Consider the following 20,296-nt stretch of genomic DNA (forward strand, 5'->3'; position numbering starts at 1 on the left):
TTTGATAATGAATCATATTAATTAAGTTTACGAATGGGAAAGCTTGTGATACAGACATACGAATCTATTAAATAACATGGAAAATTTCTGTTCGACTTATGCGTTTTGAACTTCGCTTTGGTTTCTGTTCCTTTTATTTGGCAATTATTCTATGTAACATATAATTTAAACAATTGAAACCTACAAGTACAAAGGAATAGCATTTTAAAACAAATCAAGTTATTTTTCGCGTTTGTAAATTTAGAAGCATATTCGGTGAATGAATGTAATTATCAACTGATTCTTATACAAAACAATCATATAATTTTACTTGCATATTTGATAGTAGTGGTCACTTTATCAATGAAATACAAGCAGAGTCCAATTGTAATGCAGCAAGGTTTGTCTCTCACTTTTTTTTTTTGTTACAGATCTTGGTCGATTTTTTGGACTAAAATGAATATTGGTAAGCTGTACATGTGCTATATAGTGAAATTATCTTGTTTAGGCAACGAAAATTTTTTTTGAAGGTACTCGACATCGTTAACTTTGCAACGTCATAGCCAAAATTACATTTTACCGCATCTAGGCCCCTTTTGTCAGACGTCGTCACATATGAGTTTGAAGTTCCCTTCTGGTATCTCCGCCCCTCTTTTAAGGGACATTCTATTTTACATTTCCTTTGGGGTTTGTTAGTTTTGTTATTTTACTTTTCTTTATTTATATATATATATAAGATTTAATTGTACCTGAAGCAGAAGACATCTCAATTTTTTAATAATTTATAATTATTCGTTTTCACTATCTTATTGCTCTCTCATGTATGTCATTCACATATTTCGACCACTGAAAAGACTGCAAATATACATGACCAAATAAGGATGTTAACTTCCTATACACAAATCCGTTTAAGGGCATATCGTTTGCTTAATCATATTATAATGACGAGAAGCCTTCCGTATATTTGACCAAGAAATCTGCTGCATATGAATATAACGTTAAAAGGATTTAAGTCATCGGTCTGTAGGCGATAAAGAATCCATGATAGGAGAATTAAATATCGTTCTACATATTGTACACAAATTAATGCTTTGTTGAATATGCTTAATTTACAAAATTGAAATAGCTCAGACTTCCTGGTCAGAGGGATAACAATTATTGAGACAATAGAAAGTTATTCAACATCGAATTGCTTTACATTACGTAGTAATCATAGGTATTCTTATTGAAAGCCCAGCAAACAACACAAGTCATGATGAAAGTAATAATGATTACGACTATGCATCGGAAGTCGGGGACATAAGATTTAAATTTTCTAAAACTCTGCAATGTATTCACCTAAACGCAATGTCGTTTCAACCTTAAATATCAGAACTTAAAATAGTGGCTACGAAAATAAACACAGCAGTCACATTCGTCGCGGAGACATAGCTAGATTCATCTGTTTCAGACGGCGAAATATAAACTGATGGATATTCCGTCCTCATGAAAGGCCGAATAAGAACAGGAGGTCTGAGGAGTGTGCCTTTTCATTAACAATCGATTTGCATTCATTATAGGGAACGACATTGATAATAAAGACAAAGAGAAAATTTGTATTGAATGTCTGTTTCCCAAGACGAAACCAATTATTGTCGACATAGTTGATCGCCTACCGAACCAAGCAAATTCTGTTTTTAAGAAACAATGAGCAATTTGCAAAAAAGAATTAAGAGACAATTATTCTGGGAGATTTAAATATATGTGTATTAGATAAAAATACATCATTATCTAAATCTTTTTAAAATGTACTTAAATTGTTTGATTTTGAACAATTAATCACTGAGCTTACACGAATAGTCAACAATGGTTCTTCTGAAATGGATCATATTTAATGTAGCAGATCTGAAAATATTGTTAAATTTGGAACTTTTTTGTCTATAATAAGTGATCACAATATTATTTACTGTAGCAGAAAAATGTGTAAAGAAAATTGGGAAATACAAAAAGTTAAGATAAGTTCTATGAAAAATTATGACCCTCAAGTACATATTGAAGAACTTAAAAATGTTAATTGAAATGAGTGTCAAACATCTAGTTTAGTAGATGAAAGTTGGAATTGTTTTAGAAAATTATTTAAAAATTAGCTAAACAAAGTGGCTCCTTTTAAGTAAGAGTAAAACAAAGAACCTAGCTCTAGATGACATAAGAGATTTTAAAATTAATTTATGACAGAGATAGTCTTTTATAATAAAAATAAAGTTAGAAGTGATTACAAATATTTTTGTTAACTAAGAAATTCAATTCATTGAAAAACTAAAAAGGTTATTTTATGTGATAAATTGAAGAAAGTAAAGATGATCCAAAGCACATTTTTAGTAATTTGAAAGATCTTGGATATACAGAAAAGTTCACGAAACTAGTATTGTACTTAAACATCAATAATGAATCTTGTCATGATTCATAGACCATTGTTGACCATTTTAATACTTTTAGTACAACTGTAGCAGCAGAATTGGTAAAAAAAATAACCAAATGCCAAAGGCATATTTAGCGTTGTATCATCTAATTTTTATTTTTTTTCATAGAAGCAGAAATCTTAATGATATGAAATTGTTATTGACACATGTAACTGAAGAGTTTGTGAATAAGGAATCAATATTACAAAGAGCACAGATTTAAATGAAATACCTGAAAAATATATCAAGGATTCTGCTGGTATATTACAAAAGCAAATTACAGCAATTATTAATTAATCAATTTTGACATTTTGCATTGTTCCAAATAGTATGAAATATGCAAGATCAAAACCTTTTTTCAAATAGAATAGTGCTCTTGATGTTGGTAATTGAAGAACTGTCAGTATATTTGGCACTGTATCGAAAGTTCTTAAAAGGAATGTTTTTAACCAATTATCAGTGTTTTTAAGAAAGAACACATTCTTATGTGAATTTCAATCATGTTTCAGAGGAAAATACTCTATTAATACATTACAGGCATGTCTTATACATCTATTAGATTATATAAGAAAAAATAATTCAAATGGTACTTATACAGTAAAGATTATGTTACTTCTACAAAAAGCGTTCGACAAATGATATGTCAATCAGTATTGATGAAGACGGTAAATTAGTTTTATATCCTGATGATAACGCTTTTTTATATATCCATGAAACATGTAAAAAACCAGATATTGTTTCTACAAAATTTGACACACAACAAAAATATCCGCTGCGTAGAATTGATTGATATCTCAACTATCACGGAACAGTTCAACTTCTATATATTAGTCAAAGTCTAATGAGTAAGGTTTGCATTTCTACTTTTCTAGAGATTGCGTTATAGCTATCATTAGAACATGTAGAAATTGATGACCTCAGCTGTATTTATCAAAACATTTCGGAAATGTTGCTCCTTAATGTTCTTCACCTTCGTACTTTTTAGGCTTTGTTAACTTTTTTTATTCGAGCGTAACTGATGAGTTTCTAATGTCATTTACTTGTGTATAAATGCGTTGCGTAAGATATTATACAACTTTGTCAAAATTATTTAAATAATTCCGCCTTCATTGCAACGAACACCAAATGATTACTAAATTATGTATGATAAAATGGTAACTGGTGTAAATTTAGTTTTGTATGGTTTATGATGCAAGGCGCATAATGGTGTCTGTTGGATAAGAAATAGTGTCTTTGATTGTGGAATGTTTGTTTGATTTTAAATTTGGGGTCGTTTTATAAAAAGAAATATTGACATTTACAATACCTTCAATCACGTGAAATTGTGGATACTTTTTTTTTTTGCTGTGTATGTTCTGATTAATATCATGGATGAATACCCGTATCTTTGATTATCTGTATTAGATGATTTGAATATCGGTAAACCACTGTTGTAATTTGCATATTGAGGAATTTGGAATATTGTATCTTTTTATAAAAAAAAACAGTGAGTTGGAATTAAACTAGGACATTATAAGTTTCGAACTCTAAATATATGTAAATTGGTTATCATACACTTTCTTTGCCAACAAATCACAAAACTATAATAAAATTTCGCAGTTTACAAAATATAATGATACAATAAATCGACTGTAGAAATAGTTCAACTTTTACAGACTACTCAAATACAGGAGTACCTAGAAATTTGCCAGATGTTCCTTATGTTGAACTCATACCCCACCTTCATACACAGAGCACATTTAAGCACAACAGTTGATGATTTCTAACTAGGTATTTAGTTTCAGCTTTTCCAATTTAGTCACCAGAACTAAGGATAGCGGTATAGAGAGTAAATGACCTGTCGACGGTAGGATTAATCTATCCATTATATTGGGGGTGCTGTATAAAGCGTCATTATTTTCATCTTATGGTATGTTAGTTATTTCAGCATTGAATGAACGTAGGTATAGAATGTATATACATGTATTATAAGTATATGATATATATCAACGGCGTGTACTTACAGAAGTAAGTAGACGGGTGCCATACGTAGATCAGGACAGTAATACGAGGACAGGAGTCACATGTCATTTTGCATGTGGAACAGCATCAGTTTACTCAATCGGAGCACCTGAGATTACCTACGGGTTTTTGGAGGGGTTCGTGTTGCTTAGTTTTCAGTTTTCTATGTTGTGTTTTGTAACCTGTTGTTCGATATTATTGGTTGCTTTTTTTTAGTTTTTACCAGACATTAGCGGCTCTTTTGGGACATATGAGTTTAATAATTCTTTTGGTTTTTGTCGCTCTCTTGAATAAAGAGCCGACTTTTTACAAAATTTAATATTTTAATGACTTGCAGATTTGAATTAAAAAACAAAATAAAACATCACATTTATCCCATCTTTTATTGCAAAAACAAACGAATCATTCCCATAGCAATTGATGTTAACATATACCCATGTATATCCCTAGAATGTAACATGAAATAAAATTAAACCAAATCATAAAGTAAATGTCTGCAACGATTATAGCTTAATGAATGTATGATATGAATTAACAAAACAAAACAATAAAATATAAAAGTTATTCCTTCTGTTATTGCAAAAACCCTAGACATGATTCCCATGGAAATAAATGTCAACATGAACCCATGTATATCCCTACATTGTAACATACTATATAGTCCAACAAAATGCTAATGTATTTGTCAGCAACGATTATAGCTAAATGAATGTAGATGTATGTATTTGAAAGCTACGAATGAACATTTTTAGCCACAATTTTTCCCTTTATAAAAGTAAAATAGTAGATAAATTGAATAAGTAAAACTACAACAAATGAAAACAATTATCCTTCAAGGAAAAGAAGAAAATAAAGTCAGCATTTATTCATACACCTTCTTGTTAAACCATCCCTCTTCTTTTATTTGTAGTCGTCTAATCAAAATCACTGATGAGGATTCCTTTTCCATGTCCTTATATTCTTCAATCTTTATCTGAAGAAAATTAAATATTGGACAACTGTACTTAATTACTTTCGTGTCTTTTTGTCAAAACTATATTACGAAAACTAAATCACCTTTCAACTGCTTTCCCAAAATGACACATTTCAATTGCGTATGCTTCATCCTCAAATTTTACCAGCTTGTTTTGAGAAATATAATAGAGAATGGAAGTATAATATATATTATATACACTGATCACTATATCTTATTGATAATAGGACTACTTAGATTAATAATTACACCTGTGGTTCTGTTGAAGCATGTACCGGTTATTTAGATTTGTAAAACTATTGACTTAAAAAACTAAAACTATGGACATCCTCGGTTTTAAAATATTCGGCTTTGATCGGTGCTATTGATGGTAAATCCAGAAAGCGCTTCGGACGCATGACATCATTTAACGTGTTGTTTTTATTTTCAAACTCATTAAACTGCTCCCTCTTCATGTGAGGCTGTTTCAAAAAATCCAGAGGTCCCTAAGAATACAACCTAGACTACTTAGGTAATAATGTATCTTGAATTCATGTTTGATAAACATATATGTTTTCGTAAGAAAGAAAAACCTTCAGTAAGAAGACATTAACAGGTAAAAGAATCAAAAGTTATGTTTCTACACAAAACATCCAAACCAAATAGTTGTATCTATGAAAGAATTTAGTTAACATTTTACGTAAGTTGTGTTTAGTAATACGAAAAACCTGAATTTCTTTTAATTTTACAAGTTAAACATAACGTAACGTTCATTGAAATCTAAATTGTCTATGCAGACAGGAGGAAAACAAAGTGTAAGGAAATACTAATATCAAGTGCTGGGACAAACGAACATCACCGCCTAAAAATAAAAATCAGCAATATGGAGTGAAAAAAAATGAATATATCGTGATTTTTATTATGTACGTTTTCTTGCAAAAGTTAAATATTTAGATGTGGACCAAAACAGATATTGCTCTTTATATTAGACTTATTTAAAGAAAGTTCCTTCAATTAAGATCTCCGCAGTATGATAAGAGAGTTCTTGATCATTTAACACATACATATCATCACGGTAAAGTTTAGAGGTATGTATTGTATATTTTAAACAACATACATGATTTATTGTGTTTTGGTCATGTTTGCAGGATTCTGTATAAACAATAACAAGGGTGAATTCAACGAATAATGAATACACACACATAACTTACTTGACATTTGGCTTTTAAAAAACACTTTATATTGACCATGTTGACAGTCTTAAGAAATGTTAGTGAACAATATGAAAACATAACTGTTACAATGGTTGAGATCAATTTGTAACGATATTTCCCTATTTTCATTCAAATTGTTTGATACATTGTTTTAATGATATTGTTTTAACAATTTCCTACTTATATTGTGAACTGGCAATTAAAATAATAGTATATACTTTTTAGTTATGTAGATGTTTAATATATCGAATTTATAAATACAATGTTACAATAATTATTAGCCTATCATAATAATCAACATTCAATCTATCTTAACGTGGTTTTTTGAAAAAAAATTGATGCATACATAGATATTTAAAAAAATTTGCAAACAAAAACATTAAAAAATTAAATAAATATAAAAATTAATAAATATTTTGGAAAAAAAAATGTCCGTCGTCAGTGCTATAGACGGGTTACACACCAAATATTTTTTCCCGATTGAATATCTCCTCTATCGACCAAGCTGTCTTGTAGTCAATTTAGGAAGTTGTCGATTAACATTTGCCTATAATGTCCTAATTCGATCATGGTTCAATTTCTGGATGTATACATACGCAGCCCATCGATTTTAAATACCTATTTAAATTTGCATGCTCATTCAGATCTCAGAATTATCAAATTACTTTTCTACAAGGTTTGTACAGTTTGTAATTTTTAACAAACATGATAGAGTTCACGATTTCTTACAATCAGAATACATTAAGACCTTGTATTACAGCTAACTGTTCATACTTAAAGAAAATCATAATAGTAAGTAATTCTGAGTAATGGTTTGTATTTTTCTGTATTCTTCTTTTGCATTCATTCAAAATTGATTCATTTTTTTTGTATTGTGTCTGGTATTTTGTTTCATAAGGATAAGAAGATTTAGTATGAATCACTGTTAAAGAGAGAGGCGGAAGATATCAAAGGGATATTCAAACTCATTAATCTATAACTGACAAAAAGCATAACAACGAAAAACAACCGAAATGCAAACCAAAGTCCACAAAAGAAACAAAGAAAGCTAAAGAATGAGCACCATGAACCCCGTTAACCCCACCAACCCATTACCTATTATTTATACGTTCTAAATATGAAGATCTGTATAATCAAAATGCTAAAAACAGGATTATCACTGTCTTTCGTTTAGTATAAATTTTCAAAAACAACATTGAGAATCTTATTGTTGATTGCGGTTAAATCTTTTTGAAAACCATAGCTTCAGGTCATTTACCCCTAAAGTGAACGTATCTGTACAATCTTTAAAGTTACATCGTGATAGTTCGGTGTCTTTACCAACACAATATTATCCCCCGTCAGAAGGAGAGGGGTTATTGCAAATTCGATTCCTATACTCTTTGCCTAACCAGCAGGTCACTGAACATGATGTTGTTGACCAAGATCCCCACTGACCATCCACTCAAATGCAAATATCATAAAAAAGGATTTAAGAAACATTTGTAACACAGATGATATCGGATATGTTCCTTATGTCGTAACTTCAATACCTTTCCCTTTTCACGAATGTGACCTACCGAATTAGACTATTTACCGGATTTGTAATAACATAAGCAACACGACGGGTGCCACATGTGGAGCAGGATCTGCTTACCCTTCCGGAGCACCTGAGATCACCCCCAGTTTTTGGTGGGGTTCGTGTTGCTTAGTCTTTAGTTTTCTATGTTGTGTCATCTGTACTATTATTTGTCTGTTTTTCTTTTTATCTTTGGCCATGGCGTTGTCAGTTTGTTTTCGATCTGTGAGTTTGACTGTCCCTCTGGTATCTTTCGTCCCTCTTTTGTAAAGTGTCTGCAAAGAGATTCATATGATACGTTCTTATTAACAATATTTTTTTAATATCAAATTCCTAATAAGAACTGACTATCTTAAATCAAAGGTTCATCAACATGTTAATTTCGTTCAAATTATTTTATCAACATTGATTCATGTTTGATTGCTACCGTGAACTTATACATCCAACTTCGTGTTTATTTTAGTTTTCCTTGTTGTGTTTGTGTTTTGTCTTATCGTCGTTTTTCGTATCATGCCATTGCATTGCCAGTTTGTTTTCGACTTTGGAGTTTAACATTTCTTCGGTATCGTTCCCCTTTTTGTAACAACACATGATGAGCATTAACACATGGAGTGCAAATATACAGATATAATAACAAAGATCTTCAAATCGTATATGCGAGAAACTTTCTTGGCACATCGAATTGTAACTATAATGTGGATGTGTATTTTAGATGCATCTTATTATTGATGTGAAACTACTTGTGTCGACAATATTTTTAATTAACAATGTATTGTATTGATAATAAGGACTAGTTAGAATAGTTTAATTGTTATACAAGAAAGTTCTTGGTGTTCCTAAACGTAAGGTTATACAGACAAAAGAAGAAGTATACTTATCTACAACATTATTTTCATTTACCTGTGTTTAATTTTGATATTACAAATGGCGTGATTTTTTTCAAAGCTGATGTTTTTCTGAAATTGTTTAGCATTTCACAGCAGTATAATACTTTTACTATAATTATTCATCCCTTATATATATTAACTTTGTATTTATATGGTAGACCGTTGGTTTTCCGATTGAATGGTTTTACACTAGTAATTTTTTGGGGCCCTTTATAGCTTGTTGTTCGATGTGAGCCAAGGCTCCGTGTTGAAGACCGTACCTTGACCTATAATGGTTTACTTTTATACATTTTGACTTGGATGGAGTGTTGTCTCATTGGCAGTCATACAACATCTTCCTATATCTATATAGGTAGGTATTGATAATAAAACTTTCTTGTAAACACTAGTAATTTGAGATTTATTTTGCATTTTGTAGTATAATGGTCTTTCAGTTGACACGATAGTGATAGTGCAGATGTTATGTTTCTATTAGATATTTGATTTAAAATTCAGCTTACACATAGTATTAACGATTTCGTCATAACCGCCACGACACCCAACATGTTACGTAAATGTTACAATGTCCTGTACCATGTAAAAAATATGGCAGTTGTTATAAAATATTTCGTTTCCATGTATATAGGCGTTTGTTTTTGTTGCAATTCTGTTTCTGTTGTTTCTTTTGTTTTTACTGTTTTAGTTGATGTGTTTCTCTCTTTTAGATTGTAACCCGGATTTGTTTTCTCTCAGTCGATTCATAACTATTGAACAGCGGTATACTACTGATGCCTTTATTTATTCGCTACAAACAATCGATAATTAGAACAGAAATTTTATGTGTTATAAGGGACATTATAAGTGCCACTACTAATGCATTGACAACATACTATGCTTTAGAACTCGACTTTATTCCTTCCAAACTGGTGTCTTTAATTTTATAGCTTGTTTCTTATTCTATGAACTTTCTCTAACTGATCATACGTATGAAGGAACTATTATATATGTTTTCTTATAGTTATTATCTTTTCGAGATGATTGACCGTACAGTCAAGGTTTTGATCCGCAAAGACATTAAAGATTATATAATGACTTACCCTGAATTGTACAGTTAGATACGTTAAAGTCAGTGATTTCCGTGATTGCATCAAAGTCAAAGCATGTTCCTAAAACATCATTTAGTTCAGTTTAGAAGCTATCCATTCGATCAAGTCGGTCATATTGCAACATATTAAAGGATTTCTATTCATATAGGTGAAAAATAAAAGTTGAGTGCACTATACAATTTCTTTCAAATGGTGTTTCACTTGCTGTTTCCACGCCAATATATTGGCGGATATTGTTGTCAAGGCGTTGTTATTTAAATATCTGCAATGAAAACATTTAAAAAATATAAATATAACAACGATGTAATATCAAATTGAATGATGTAATATCTGAGATTTTTCAAAGATTTCAATTTCGTAGCAGTAGTTAAGTTAACCATCCTTTAATCTGGCGGAACATTCTTTTACTAACTAGTTTTTAATAACAGTGAATTTATTGAATCGGTACATTGTGTGTTATATCACTATTTTTCTTGTTTCTTTTTTGTGCTTCGTTCCAATCTTAGGAGTCAAGTAATTTCTAACTGATTCTTTAATCTGATATTATGTTGTGTCTTTACACGACTATTACAGGTAAACGGGATGATTATAGCTCCGCCAGATGCTATATGTACATGTATCTGTCCAAAGTAATGAGCCTGTAGTTTAGTGGCTGACTGTCGTTTGATGTCTGTCATATTTTATTTTCATTTATTGTTTTGTCATAAATCGGACCTTTGAAATTTTGCCTTTGAATTGTGTCTAATGTTGTGATGACTGGCATTGTATAGAAGACTAAATGACATGGGTTATGCTCATTATTGAAGGTCAAACGATTACCCACAGCTGCGTAAACCCATTTCATGTTGGCTCTGTTGAATAGTTTTATCATTATCAATCACATTACATATCCTTATTGTATATTAATCAACACGTTTTGCTTTGTGTTTGTTTATTCTACATTGGCTAGAGGTAACGGGGAGGGTTGAGATTTTCGCATTGTTGCGCCTGTCCCAAGTCAGTAGCCTCTGGCCTTTCTTAGTCTTGTATGTTTTCTTTTCTAATTTCTTTTTAAGGTCCAGCTGAAGCCCACCTCCGGGTGCGGGATTTTCTTGCTGTGTTGAAGACCCATTAGTAGCCTTGGGCCGTTTTCTTCTCTTTTTTCGGGTTGTTGTCTTTTTGACATTTCCCACATTTCCATTCTCATTTTTACATACTTTTCCCCAGATTGATTTACTAGTGATGAGTGTTATACAAAGGACAACATTGAAAAAAGATGAAAACATAGAAGAGATTCATAGACAGATTGATAAATGTCTCGCGTCTTGGTATGATTATGTCATGAATGTGCAGAACGTTATTGGGAAAGTAATGCGACGACACTCTTAGTACTAAACCGACCACTTTAGTCGATAAGTCGAACGCACTGGTTTAAAATGTAACAATCGGAAGACCTTGAGTCGATTTGTTAATGCTTTAACTTTTGAATATCATGCCTTAAGGGAGATAAATCAAGTAACAACTACATATTCATTAGAAACGACAATAATACGACCAAATTAACATTATTCGCGACTTGTTACAGGCACGCAACAACAACATTCCAATTCAGAAGTATCTTTTGTTTCTTTTGAATCAATGACAAGACGGATTAGTCGTTGATTGGAGATGTTCGACGTTGTTCTGCGGTTGGCATGTTGTAATGCTTATTATATTATTTGTTTGTGCGTTTCTCTGTAATAAGTGTTTTTTCGTGTTTTTGTGCTGTATTTATGGCAGTTAGTGTTGTCATTTTAGCTAAACAAATTTACATTGCCTTATAAGCAGTAGGTTTGGCTAGCCATAAAACCAGGTTCAACCTGACATTTTTTTTTTAAAATGTCCTGTACCAAGTCAGAAATATGGCAGTGGTTATCAAATACATTTTGGGTGCAGACCAAGCATAACACAAAGTAAACGCACGTTAACGATTTTACATCTTTACCTGTGTACGTGCACTTAGAAAACAGTAAGATCACAAAAATACTGAACTTTGAGGAAAACTCAAAACGGAATGTCTCTAATCAAATGGCAAAATCAAAAGCTCAAACACATCAAACGAATGGACAACAACTGTCATATTCCTGACTTGGTACAGGCATTTTCTTAGGTAGACAATGGTGGATTAAACCTGGTTTTGTAGCTAGCTAAAACTGTCACTTGTATTACAGTCGCATAAAATCCCTTTATATTGACAACGATGTGTGAACAAACAAACTACATAATAGTTAAAATTGTAAAAAATAGGGGTACAGCAGAACACACGCGTTTACTATTCCCGTTAACTATTTGTGGAAATTTAAATATACCTTTGTCTGGCTTATTAATAAATTACAAATGATGAATAAATAAAGTATTGCTTATCAAATATTTTCATAAATTAATTGGATAAGTAAATGCTCAAAAACCTCAAAAAAAAGTTGTATATGGTAACAACAATTAATATTCATTAAAGTAGATTTAGCTAGACAATGTTTCAAGACTTGAAATAAAACAGACGACATCAAATGATCTATAATATTTTGCTTTCAGACAATATTCTAATTTCAAAATATTTGCCGTAGTTCATGGTTGAATAAATTTAAAAATCAACTTCTCCTGGTATAAACCACCCATCAATGTAGACATTAAACTAATACTTGTACCAATTATCCAAGTATAACCAATACTTGTACCAAATATCCAAGTATAACCAATATTTGTACCAAATATTCAAGTATAACCAATACTTGTACCAAATATCCAAGTATTATATAAACACTCTGAATATGCACGCCTTAAAAGTCTATAATAAATACCAAAGACTTTGTAAAGTGGATAGTCGCACGGCAACGCCGATACTGAACCCAAAGAACGGGAAGCTATTTGTTACTATATAATAATATATGGAGAATTGTATAGTCCAAAATGTAAATAAAACAAAAAAGAAATTCATTAAATTCCCAACTTCTGAGAAACGATCATACGTTCTGATAAATCGTCTTCCAACGTCCATGACATTTAAAAAGTCTATCTGGAACATCAAACCTTGCAGCGGCCGTAGCACCACAAGATCGTAAACTATGTAATCTGTATGATTTTATATCGGGAACAAATGGAGAAATGGCATCAATGAAAATTTCCCTCATCCTTGTATAGAGCTTAAAGGCTTTTTGTTGAATGAAAAACAAATTTTCCTTTCACTTGTGACAAATTCCTGAATAAATACAAATTTGAATCAGATTGAATGCCACTCCATTGCATATATAATTTCAAATTTGGACTGGACGCAAAGTTGTGCCGTTCTTTACAATAATCAACCAGTTTCCATCTCTGTAAATATTCGTTTTTTTCGATACAAATTGAAATGTGTGACGACTTGCAATTAATATCATAATAACGCAAATTCAACAATTCTGATACACTCATAAAAGCCTGGATATCCCAATATACACGCACAAATGGTACGTAGTGTAAAACAATTATATGCACAAAATAACTTATTTTACATATACTGTAATAGCTCAGAAGTTATCTGTTCTTTCTTCCTGATCTGTGAACCTAATCTCCTTTTAGCATCTTCAAAAACACATTTCACTAATTGAGAATCTGTTGGAGAATCTTCACCAGTAATCGAGTGCGCCCCTTTATACTGTAGTATGCATCACATACAGGACTAGATGTAGCAGAAAAATTGTACCACAGAAATATAAAGCTTTGAATAAGATTTTGTCTGTAAAATATCGACATCAGAAATGTTGTTGTCATTTCGCCCAATTTTTCCATTGCAAAAATCCAAAGTAGTATTTCTTCACTATGTTGTCCGATTTACTATATGCGAACGAATCAGGCATAAAGCCTAATTGACTGTCAATATCATTTGGTAACTCTGCAATATCGTTTCTGAACACCTGGAAAACATATTCAATAACATAACTTTAAATAAATATGTGGTTCCTTTCAAGTTTTCTCATAGTTAATCAATATACCATAGCAATACATAATAGACCAATAAATTTTAAAAATACAATATGCGATAAAAATGTCACCAATACATGAAAACTACCACCGAGTTAATATTAATTGTTAATTTAATGTCTCCTTAAACTCCATTCTAAGAGCCAACACCTTAAATGGTAAATCAATATGCCAAAAACCGAGTTACTCCCTCTACCAGGTAAAAAGTTAGCTTTGTTAGTAGGTAGGTAATGTAAACCCATCACCTGGTCAATAAATGTATCTCCTTTGGGACATAAAATCGGCCAGTAATACGCCGATCTCCACAAAGGTAAAATAACAGTACCATATGCCTTGCACTGCTGCATGTATACATAATGACTTTCAATAATAGGCAAACTGGGGGAACATACCACCCATTTTAATAACTTGCCAATGCCAATTGACAATGAACGCAAACAATACCCATTGAATGTACATTCCAATACCTGGAGTAAAATACAGGTAATCGATGGTTATGATCACTAGCAAACCAATCAATTTCATGAGGACCTCAACAGGGAATCCAAATATTCAAAAATATGTACTGCAGTACGGCAGTCATCAGTATTTATGATACGACTTATATGGTCTGCAATTTCATTCTTTGCCCTAGGTATCCATTCAACTTTAAAGAACACGTTGTGCTTCAAACAAGTCACAAAAATATCATATGCAATGTCTTGCAAATAAGGCTTCATACTGCCCTTTAATATACAATAATAGAAACAACGTTTTGGTTATCCGTAAACCATTTAATGCGTTTATCTCTCATAAAATCTATCAAAGAAAGCAATACACATTTAACAGCCGTAAGTTCTTTTCAAGTAGACTGTGGAGCACATCGTTTTCATGCCACATGCCATGAGCAATATTCTAAGGATTTTCTACTGAACATCCATCATATCCAGTACCACTAGCATCACTACAAACAATAGTGCGACACAAAAAAATGGATACAAAATGTTTAGAATTAACACATTTAAGATTTTCCAGCCAGAATTTAAGCTGCTCTTTACTTCGAACCGAAAGTCCAACATTAGATTTCGAAGAATAAGCTGACTTAACATCAATACTAAGGTATTCAGTCATAATTAATATAAGCCACATTCCTATGACATACGACATGGATATAATCTGACCAACGGAAGCTACAGTTCTCACATAAACTTAACCTAAATATTCTGAAGATAGTTTAACTTGTATTATGGTATCAAACAGTTTTGTCAGTCTCTTAACTGGTATGCTTAGGATAGCTTTGTCTGTACATGTATCAATGAACTAATATTAAATATTTCAATGTTTTACTGGGAGACCACATCGACAAAACCACTTTGAAACAATAAGGTCTTGTTTAACTTATGTGGCAATATCTGTACACGTGCTAATATCAGAATGGGTGCCAAATCCATCACCTATACATGAGAATTTGTTTACCTTCACCTCTAAATTTCTAGACTAAATTAGTGGTCAGGTAACTTTAGTAAATATGTATTTCAGGCAGAACTTTATCCAAAAGGGAGAACAAGAATAAAATACTTTGTACTTTCATCATATGTCCAGTAAAAAAACCCAAGATAATCAGAATGCGACTCGTATATGTCTATATGGTGATAAGCTGAATGTCAATCTTAAAACAATAACAATCTGTTTAATAGATTGCATAGTTACAATGATATCTTCAAATTTCACAAAGGTGTCTCCCATAGATGTAAATTGACATGACGTATATCTAAAATTAAACTTTATATTACCATTGTTTTGAACAGAGATAGCAATTGAATTTACAACCAATGGTTTATCATCAGTAGATTCAATAATAAGTCCTCTAATCAAAAGATCTTGAGACTTCAATAGCTTCTAAAAACAAAATCACTGTGTGAAATAGCAGAACGATTGTTTTGTAAACAAACGGAACGCCGTGTAGTATAAAAATGTATTTTATATGTGTGTAAAGTAAAATGGTATCAGTAATGAAATCATAACAACCAATGTTATACCAAAAATCAATGTTTTTTTAATCTACCTCTGACGATAATTTGAGACTGACCTTGTTCATATTCAGAATAGTCGTGTGAAAGAAAGTGTGCACTCGATTGGCTATCAATAGAAATATTTAAATACTCATCTTATACGGATTTATTCCGTATATTTGGCCTATCGACTGCTTTCTGGTTGAATGGGCATCTATAATTCCTCAAATGTTGGTTAGATCCACAACCATAGCAGGCTCCTTGCTGAAACTTAGGCTGGCTTCCGCCCGTAATAGGCATGTTGGAATATAACGGGAAACCGGCATACCAACCGGGATGAGATTCTCGAAAGGGCTGCTGTTGGAATTTTATTTGTTGTTTAACAGCTCTGAAAATGTCCTGTGGTGAAACATCAGGAGATTCCTCAAGTGATGTTGGAGAATCTGTGTTCATTGTAAATTCAAGATAGGCAGCGTACCAAGAAAATTCGACTGCTCAGATTGACGATGTCGTGCTGAATGATTACAAAGGCAATAATATACCGCGAAAATAATTTTGAAGCGGGAAAACCTAACGCCCTCTATGCTACATATGATGAAAACACCCAGGAGAAATTAATTTCATTCTAATGCACTGCCCGTTTAAACTTACAACATAATTACCTTTCGGGTCATCATCGCGGTCTTTGTTGAAGGAAACCGCTTTCTATATTTAAACAAAAAATAATGGCAACGGTTTGTAATTAAACGTGGTCTATGTGCATATTCAGCAAAGGAAACTAGTCTGATTAGTTTATCTAATCTTCTTTAGTTTTTGCTCAAAACACAAAAGAGGTTAAACAAATCCTCATTGAAGGGCAATTTATCCTATAAATAGTGACAGTCTACCTACTATATCGGAAAAAAATGACTTGTTAGTAGATCTGGCCTTGCTGATTATTTTGGTGAATAAAAATCCATTTATCTTTTATGATTTTTACTATATAAGACAAAACACAAAAAATGCTAAAAAAAAATCGTCATTTAAGGGCAATAACTCCAATAAGGAGTCTTTGGACGATTTCTTTTATAATGACTTAATTGTAGATCTTGGGTTTCTATATATCAAAGATAATCTTTATCATCATCAGACGATTTCCTTCATATAAACCAAATTGTAGATCTTGTCTGGCTGATCATTTGTGCAATTTAATGTTTCTTTCCATCAATTATAGTTTTCAAAATAATAGGCAAAAATGAAAAAAAAAGGATCAAATTTGTCATTTAAGGGAGATAACTCCAATAAGAAGTCGTCTGACAGTTTTGACGTATAAGGACAATTGTTAGATCTAAACATTCTAAAGATTTGAGCTTTAATAGATTGTCTCTATTCATAACGATTTTCAAAATAATAGACCAAACATGCATTTTACCACTAAGATCTATTGTTAGCAATGTTGTCTTACTGGTTGAAAGGCGGGGTCATCGGACATATTTTTTTTAAACTAAATATCCTAATGATAATTGTGACCAAGTTTGGATTAATTCAGCCATGTAGTTTCATAGGAAAATATTTTTGTAAAAGTTAACAGACAACGACGAACGACGGATGCCAAGTGATGAGAAAAGCTCACTTGACCCTGTGGGCTAGGTGAGCTAAAACAAAGCATTATAGCCCCGAGGCTAAATTGCTATAGTGAATAAGATTATAACAAAAAAATTGACTGCTGTACCCCTATTTTTGACATTTTTACCTATTATTTCTGTTTGTTTTGTTCACACATTGTTGTCAATATAATGGAATTGTATGTGACTGTCATACAAGTGAGAGGTTTAGCTAGCTATAAAATCAGGTATAATCCACAATTTTCTACATAAGAAAATGCCTGTACCAAGTCAAAATATGACAGTTGTTATCCATTCGTTTAATGTGTTTGAGCTTTGGTTTTGCCATTTGTTTAGAGACTTTCCGTTTTGAATTTTCCTCGGAGTTCGGTATTTTTGTTATTTTACTTTTTGCTGGATGAAGAAAATTGTATAAATTGTAGTACAAGATACAACAATACTTGTACTCGCCACGAAACAATAGAAAAATGCGGCAGCTTTGCTATAACTCAACACGTTTCATATATTGCCATTTCAATCAATCTAACAATGGTGAAGGGTTGATATATTACCCCGCCACATGCTCATGTGCTTATCCACAGCCAACAATATCGTTATATGTTGTCTTTTGAGATATCTTAATGTTTTTTAATTAGGTAAAATTGACATTTAACTTAAGGACAGATTCCGGATAGTATCGAGCTATTTTTATTCACATCTTTTAACAACTCAGGGTTTTTTGAAATGCTATATTGCATAAACACTTGTATATTAATTTATTGATTGTAAAACCTCCTTGAGGTAAAACCTACACATGTAATGATCATATTAAATTGGCTCATTTGAATACATACCAAATTGGATTCCGATTACAAACACCAATACTACTATCAATGCAGTCTGTTCTTTCTGTCGTGGACATAAATCTACAAAATACAGTTATAGGCATAGACACCATAATGTAGGAGTACAAATTCACTTGAATATGTTATTCAAATAGGGAAATAAAACCTTTTTTGAAAAAGTAGCTTCGAAACAAGGTGCTGTTTCTTTTTCTCTTTTTGTCATGTTTTATGTAGGTTTGAAAGGTATTATGATAATTCGCATTATATTAGTTTTCACCAGCATGATATATTCACTATTTCTTTCATAACAAGTTTATTCAGATGAAAATGTGTTTTGCAAATATATAATTTGTAACGAAAATGTCAACTGTGTAACTAAAACCTGTGTTAAATAAGTTTTAACATTAATAACATTAATGACAATTTCGTCAGACTTAAAAAAAAGGATTATAGCAAAGGAAAAAACTATCAAATGCATTCCATCGGAAATGGTTAAACCTTTGTTTTTTTGCTATCGAAGAGGATTTTGAAACATGCACACCAAGAAAAAGTAAATATAGGGTAAGCTCTATCCACTTTTTGATCCATTTCTACAGTTTTGTTTGCTTCCATATTTGCCTGATCGAACCTGGACATGTAATCCCTGAAAAGATGTCGGTCTAACACTTTCATGTTTCGTATATTAAAAATATTGAAATCTTACCTGCGTCAGATTTGTTAATAACTTTTTTATCTTCGGTTTTAGTTGACTTCGATTCATTTATCAATGGTCACTTGAACATGTTAAAATGTGCTGTAATATTAGCCGGATGCATGCAAACATAGTCTAAAACAACAACGACAACAATAATATCATAAATAACAATTTTTATAATAAAATTCGTTGTCTAGTGCACAATTAAACCTAAAGGTACGCTCGACTTGCACATGCATAACTATATCGTATATTAGTAATCTGCACATTGTGTCGATTTCCCCAGAACACCCCGGCTCAACTCAAATTGATTCCTTTGATAAACTGACATGAAGCGAGACGCATTAAAAGCAACCTGAATCAAATCAATGCTCTGTAGTATTGATATAGCATTGTATCAATATATGAGATAATATATATTTGACACAATTTTTCGAAAAACGAGGCGTTAACTCATTTCTTTTCGTTTAGTTATATAAGAGCGATAAACAACTTTTTTTGATTTTGTCCAATAACGTTTTTAACATGAATAGCAACATAAAATTGCCAATGTGACCTAAGGTATTTGGGACAAGGTATTTAGGAAAAAAAGTATTTGGTGTTGATATGTACATACTAATAATATTCTCCTTGTGTTACTCGCAGAATTTTCTTCATGAAAAATGCGAATACACAACGAAAATGTAACTAAATCCAATTTAACGTTTTGACCATAATTTTTTACCCTAAAATCTCTAGAAATGCTGTATTAATTATAGTTCGATCTAATTCAATAGATTCAAAACCTTTATGTCATAAGTGAGTCCATATAACAATAATTAAAACTGAACAGTTAAATGTCTTTTGATTTTATTACTCTAGATATAAACGTTTCATCATGTTTCAATATTGAAGATTATTGGTATTTTACATTGGATTTTTTTTGTATTAATAATCTTTATAAATAGCGCTGTTTTCCAGAAATTCTATTGAAAATGACAAAAATGCATGAAAATCAAATTTTATGTATGTGATTCAATTGTTATTCACCATAAAACCAAATAACATATTTTAGTTTGTGCTATGGATGTTTTTGACATCATAAAATTACTGCA

General features: G+C 31.6%; 1 protein-coding gene across 2 annotated transcripts in view; it reads right to left on the minus strand.

Annotated features, from left to right (window-relative positions):
- LOC127714692 (uncharacterized) overlaps positions 1-20,296 on the minus strand; it is a 101,863-nt gene that overhangs the window by 71,776 nt on the left and 9,791 nt on the right. The window lies entirely within an intron of this gene.

This window comes from Mytilus californianus, unplaced genomic scaffold, assembly GCF_021869535.1.
Source record: "Mytilus californianus isolate M0D057914Y unplaced genomic scaffold, xbMytCali1.0.p SCAF_9, whole genome shotgun sequence".
In the NCBI taxonomy this organism is placed as follows: Eukaryota; Metazoa; Mollusca; class Bivalvia; order Mytilida; family Mytilidae; genus Mytilus; species Mytilus californianus.